The following is a 6000-nucleotide window of genomic DNA, read 5'->3' on the forward strand; positions in this document are numbered from 1 at the left end:
CAAGCCCCACACTGGGTGTAGAGATTACTTTAAAAAAAACAACACTTAAACTTTACAGAAATTCGCAATGTACCAGTGAAAATCTCTCTCGCAATTCCATCTTCCATCAGTCCTAACAGTTCAGTATATATCCCTCCAGATTCTCTTTACCTGCTGGTAGTAACTTAGGTGGTTTTCATGCAGAAACAGAATCGTGGCTCTACTCAGTTTAACACGTCACCTTTTATTCCTCTCCGTTGTAATGTCTGGGGATCTTTCCATGCTTGAATAATCTGTCTTATCATATTTAACAGCAGTGTAGTGTTTTCTGAATATATGTAATATAATTTATCAAGCAGCTGGGATTGATTTTTCATCCTTCCACAAATATTAGTCATTTTAATTAGGTCTCAGGTTAGACAGACTGTGAGTTGAGATCTGGGATCTAGGAGATCCTCCCTGCTTCATTCTGACTATCCTCCAATGTTTCTTTTTTGTTGTTTGTTTGTTTCAGGGGTACAGGTCTGTGAATCATCAGTCTTACATAATTCACAGCACTCACCATAGCACATACCCTCCCCAGTGTCCATCACCCCGCCACCCCATCCCTCCCCACTCCTCCAGCAACCCTCAGCTTGCTTCCTGAGATTAAGTCTTTTATGGTTTTTCTCCTTCTCTGGTTTCATCTTGTTTCATTTTTCTTTTTTTTTTTTAAGGTTTTATTTATTTATTTGACAGACAGAGATCACAAGTAGGCAGAGAGGCAAACAGAGGGAGGGGGGAAGCAGGCTTCCTGCTGAGCAGAGAGCCTGATGCGGCCTCGATCCCAGGATCCTGGGATCATGACCTGAGCCGAAGGCAGAGGCTTTAATCCACTGAACCACCCAGGCGCCCCTTGTTTCATTTTTCCCTCCCTTCCCCTATGATCCTCTGTCTTGTTTCTCCTCCTTTAGTCTTTCTTTTTCTTTTTTTTTTTAGTCTTTCTTTTTCTTTTCGTTTTTCTTTTTGCCTTTAAATTTATTTATTATTATTGTTAAAATTGAAATAAGTTGACACACAAGGTTGCATTAGTTTTGGGTGTACAACATAGTGATGTGACAAGTTTATACATCATTCTGCCCACCACATGTGTAGTTACCATACAACACTGTTAAAATATCATTGACTATATTCCCTATGCTGTGACTTTTATCTCTATGATTTGCTCATTCCATAACTGGAAGCTCATATCTCCCACCCCCCTTCACCCATTTTGGCCATCCTCCCCCCCACAAGAAACAACAGTTTGTTCTCTGTGTTTATGGGTCTCTTTCTGCTTTTTTATTTGTTTGTTTATTTGTTCATTTGTTTTGGTTTTTAGATTTCACATATAAGTAAAATCAGATGGTATTCATCTTTCTCTGACTTATTTCCCTTAGCACAATGGGTCCTTTAGACCCATTCATGTTGTTGCAAATGTCAATATTGCATTATTTTTTAAAGATTTTATTCATTTATTTGTCAGAGAGACAGAGAGAGCACAAGCAAGGGGGGCGGCAGGCAGAGGGGAAGCAGGTTCCCTGCTGAGCAGGGAGCCCCTTGTGGGACTCAATTCCAGAACCCTGGGATCATGACCTGAATGGAAGGCAGATGCTTAACTGACTGAGCCACCCAGGCGTCCACAATCTCTCTCTCTTTTATGGCTGAGCAGTATTCCATAGTGTGTGTGTGTGTGTGTGTGTGTGTGTGTGTGTGCGTGTGTGTGCGTGTGTGTGTGTACCACATCTTTGTCCATTTATCTATCAGGGGACACTTAGGCTGCTCCCATATCTTGGTTATTAAAAGTAATGCTGCATTAGCATTCAGGTGCATATTAACTTTTTGAATTAGTGTTTCCATTTTCTTTCTTTTGAAAAGATTTTTATTTATTTATTTGTTTATTTTGAGAGAGAAAGAGAGCAGGGGGAGGAGTAGACTGAGAGGGAGAGAGAGAATCTTAAGCAGGCTCCATGCCCGACATGGAGCCCAACTCAGGACTTGATCCCAAGACCCTGAGATCCTGGCCTAAGCGGAAGTCAAGAGTTAGATGCTTAATGGACTGAGCTACCAGGTGCCCCTTAAAAGCTTTTATTTTTAAGTAATCTCTACCCCCACGGTGAGGCTTGAAGTCATGACCCAGATACCAAAAGCCGCATTCTTTATCCACTGAGCTAGCTGGACACCCCCGTTTTTAATTTTTGGAGGAACCTCCGAACTGGTTTCTACAGTGGCTGCACCAGTTTGCATTCCCACCAACAGTGCATGAAGTTTCCTTTTTCTCCACATCCTTGCCAACCCTTGTTATTTCTTGTCCTGACAGGTGTGAGGTGATATCTCATTGAGGTTTTGAGATTTTATTTATTTAGAGAGCTTGACCTGGGGTGGGGGGGAAGTAGGGACAGAGGGAGAGAGGGAGAGAGAGAATCCCAAGCAGACTCTACACTGAGCACGGAGCCTGACACAGGGCTCTAGCCTATGACTCGGAGATCATGACCTGAGCCAAAATCAAGAGTCTAATGTTCAGGGCGCCAGGGTGGCTCAATTGGTTAAGCATCTACCTTTGGCTCAGGTCGTGATCCCAGGGTCCAAGGATTGAGACCCGAATTGGGCTCTCTGCTCAGAGGGGAGCCTGCTTCTTCCTCCCCCTCTGCCTGCTCTTCTCCTGCTTGTGCTCTCTGGCTCTCTCTCTCTCTCTCTCTCTCGCTCGCTGTCAAATAAATAAAATCTTTTTTTTTAAAGATTTTATTTATTTATTTGACAGAGAGAGATCACAAGTAGACAGAGAGGCAGGCAGAGAGAGAGGGAGGGAAGCAGGCTCCCCGCTGAGCAGAGAGCCCGATGCGGGACTCGATCCCAGGACCCTGAGATCATGACCTGAGCCGAAGGCAGCGGCCTAAACCACTGAGCCACCCAGGCGCCCCAAATAAATAAAATCTTAAGAGAGTCTGATGTTCAATCAACTGAGCCACCCAGGCGTCCCTCACTGACATTTTGATTTGCAATTCCCTGATGATGAGTGATGTTGAGCATGTCTTCATGTGTCTGTTGGACAACTGTATGTCTTCTTTGGGAAAATGTCTATTCAGGTCCTCTGCCCATCTTTTAATTGAGTTATTTGTGGTTTTTTGGTGTTCAGTTGTATAAGTTCTTTATGTATTTTGGATACTAAGCCCTCATTGTATGTATCATTTGCATATCATTTGTATATCTCCTCCCATTCAGAGTCTGTCTTTTCATTCTGTTGATGGTTTCTCTCACTGTGCAAAAGTTTTTTTTTTTTAAAGATTTATTTATTTATTTATTGACAGACAGAGATCACAAGTAGGCAGAGAGGCGGGCAGAGAGAGAGGAAGGGAAGCAGGCTCCCTGCTAATCAGAGAGCCTGATGCGGGGCTCCATCCCAGGACCCTGAGATCATGAGCTGAGCCGAAGGCAGTGGCCTAACCCACTGAGCCACCCAGGTGCCCCCCACCCTTTTTTTTTTTTTTAATTTTATTTATTTAAGACAGAGATCACAAGTAGGCTGAGAAGCAGGCAGAGAGAAGGGGGTAGGCAGGCTCTCGGTTGAGCCCGATTCAGGGCTCAATCCCAGGACCCTGGGATCATGACCTGAGCCGAAGGCAGAGGCTTTAACCCACTGAGCCACCCAGGTGCCCTTTTTATTTTGGGATAGTCCCAAGAGTTTATTTTTGCTTGAGGAGACATACTGAGAAAAATGTTGCTAAGACTAATGTCAAAGAAATTACTGCCTATTCTCTTCTGATTACTTCTCTATTTGTAACTGCTCTGTGCCGCTCATCCTTGCACCAGCTTCCAGGGAGAAATAATACACAAAGGGTGTGCACTGTGCAAATGCATATTGCCTGTTACTAATTGCCTTTTGCTCCAAACCCATAAGGTTTCCTGGTCCTCGTGGAGCCCTCTTTTTTTGCCTGGGCTACAGGCAAGCCTGAGGGACACCTCTCTCTCTTTTCCCTGAGTCTCTCACCCCCTTGGGAAGGTAAGGAGGAGTCAGTCCAAAGACAATTACATTGAGGAAAAGGAAGGCTGAAAGGAAATTTCCCTTTAAGGTCTAAATTTTTTCTTAACCTTTTTTTTTTTAAAGATTTTTAAAATTTAGTTGACAGAGAAAGACACAGCGAGAGAGGGAACACAAACAGTGGGAGTGGGAGAGGGAGAAGCAGGCTTCCCACTGATCAGGGAGCCCAATGTGGGGCTCGATCACAGCGTCCTGAGATCATGACCTGAGCCAAACACAGATGCTTAATGACTGAGCCACCCAGGCACCCCTTAATTTTTATTTTTTTAAAGATTTATTAATTTGATAGAGCATGCGCGGGCGCGCGAGAGCACGCACGAGAGAAGTGCAGGAGGAAAGCAGAGGGAGAGAAGCAGACTCCCCTCTCAGGATGGACCCCATCCCCAGGCTCTATCCCACAACTCTGAGATCATGACCTGAGCCAAAACCAAGAGTTGGACACTTAATTGACTGAGCAACCCAAGTGCCCCAAAAGATTATATCAATTTTTAATCCTACCAGCAACATATGAGACTGCTTGTTTCCCAATGTCCTTGTCAGTGCAGGGCGTTGATCTTTAAAAAAAAAAAAAAAAAAAAAAAAAAAGGCCAATCCTGGCCAAGCTCAGAGTAGTTTGCATTCAGAAGACATGGTCAAGCAATCCGAAGTCAGAGAGGTTGGACATGGTCTCCTCATAGACTAGGCAGGGTGTGCTGGCCTCGTGTTTCTTGAACTGGGTTTAGTACATAGCAGAGACTTAATATTGGTTCAGTGAATGTGGGAGCGTTGAGAAATTATCAACAATCATGTGCTGGGGGTAACAAGAGACATTTTACAGAGATAATTGACCTAAGCCTGGCAGCAAGAAGTTTACCTGGAGCTGCAAGGAGGACATCTCTTCCACTGAAGGGGGAATTAAAGGATGGGGGAAATTAAAGAAGGTAGATGGCTTTATTTTTCTCTACAAAAAAGGAGAGTTGGAGTACCGGACGGTAAGAGGCAAAGGTTTGGAAAAGCCACTTGGGGAGAGGGCAAGGATCCAGGGACAAATGGAACAATTCTGGGTGGTCGTGAGGGCTCAGGAGACGGTGGAGGCGATGACGTGTGGTTTCATCCTTGCAGAACCTCAGGGAGAAAATGAACGGGTGTGGATGACTCCCTAACACGGGGGAACGAATATGGTGGGCTCGGCCGGTGACATCGAAGCCAGAAAAGCAGGTACTATGTGGAGAGAGGGGAAGCTGGAATTTCAGATTTCACGTGGACCAGTTGTGTGGCCCTGGGGGGTGCATGGCTGAGGTGCAGGTAAAAGTCCTGGCCGGGAGAGTGTGGAGGGACTGAGGCCAGCTTGGCCTCAGGATGTCAAAGTCTCCCAGAATCCAGGGCGGCGCGGTGAGCCACGTGACGACCCCCCTTGATTGGTCGAGAGTGGGCATAGTGGAGAAGATGGCGGCTCAGCGAGAACCTCATCGAAGTAGGTCCGTACACACAGCACCACCCAGTGTGCAGGAGGGCGGCGAGGGGCCCGGGGAGCGCGGCCCCGTCCTCGTGTCTGGACAAGGACGGAGTAGGCGCGGTGGGAGAGGGGGAGCGCCGGCGTGGTGTGCACCAACAGCGGAGTACTGACAGGGCTGGATTTCCAGAAGCAGCGCGTAGCTCCGGCCACAAACGTGTTCTGTGTCCCCCTTCTGAACCCGGTTCCCTAACACGTATCAAAGGGTCCGGGGTAGAGTTTTAGCGCTCCTTGGACTCAGGGGACTCGAGGAGGACCAAGACGGGGTAAAAATGGCGGAGGGTCAGCCGGGCCTTGAACGGCGGGCAAGCCAAGGCAAGGCCCGCTAGTGGCGTCGCGAGTCTCCACGGCGACGGGACTCGTGGCCAGGACGTGGGCGGAGCTTCGGGCGGGGCGGGGCATCTCTGTGACGCCGGGGGCTGGGCCTAAATGGCGAAACCCGAGAGGCTCCCGGGGGGGTTTGAACTGGCCA

The sequence above is a fragment of the Enhydra lutris genome, unplaced genomic scaffold, assembly GCF_002288905.1.
Source record: "Enhydra lutris kenyoni isolate GAN:26980312 unplaced genomic scaffold, ASM228890v2 scaffoldscaffold13, whole genome shotgun sequence".
In the NCBI taxonomy this organism is placed as follows: Eukaryota; Metazoa; Chordata; class Mammalia; order Carnivora; family Mustelidae; genus Enhydra; species Enhydra lutris.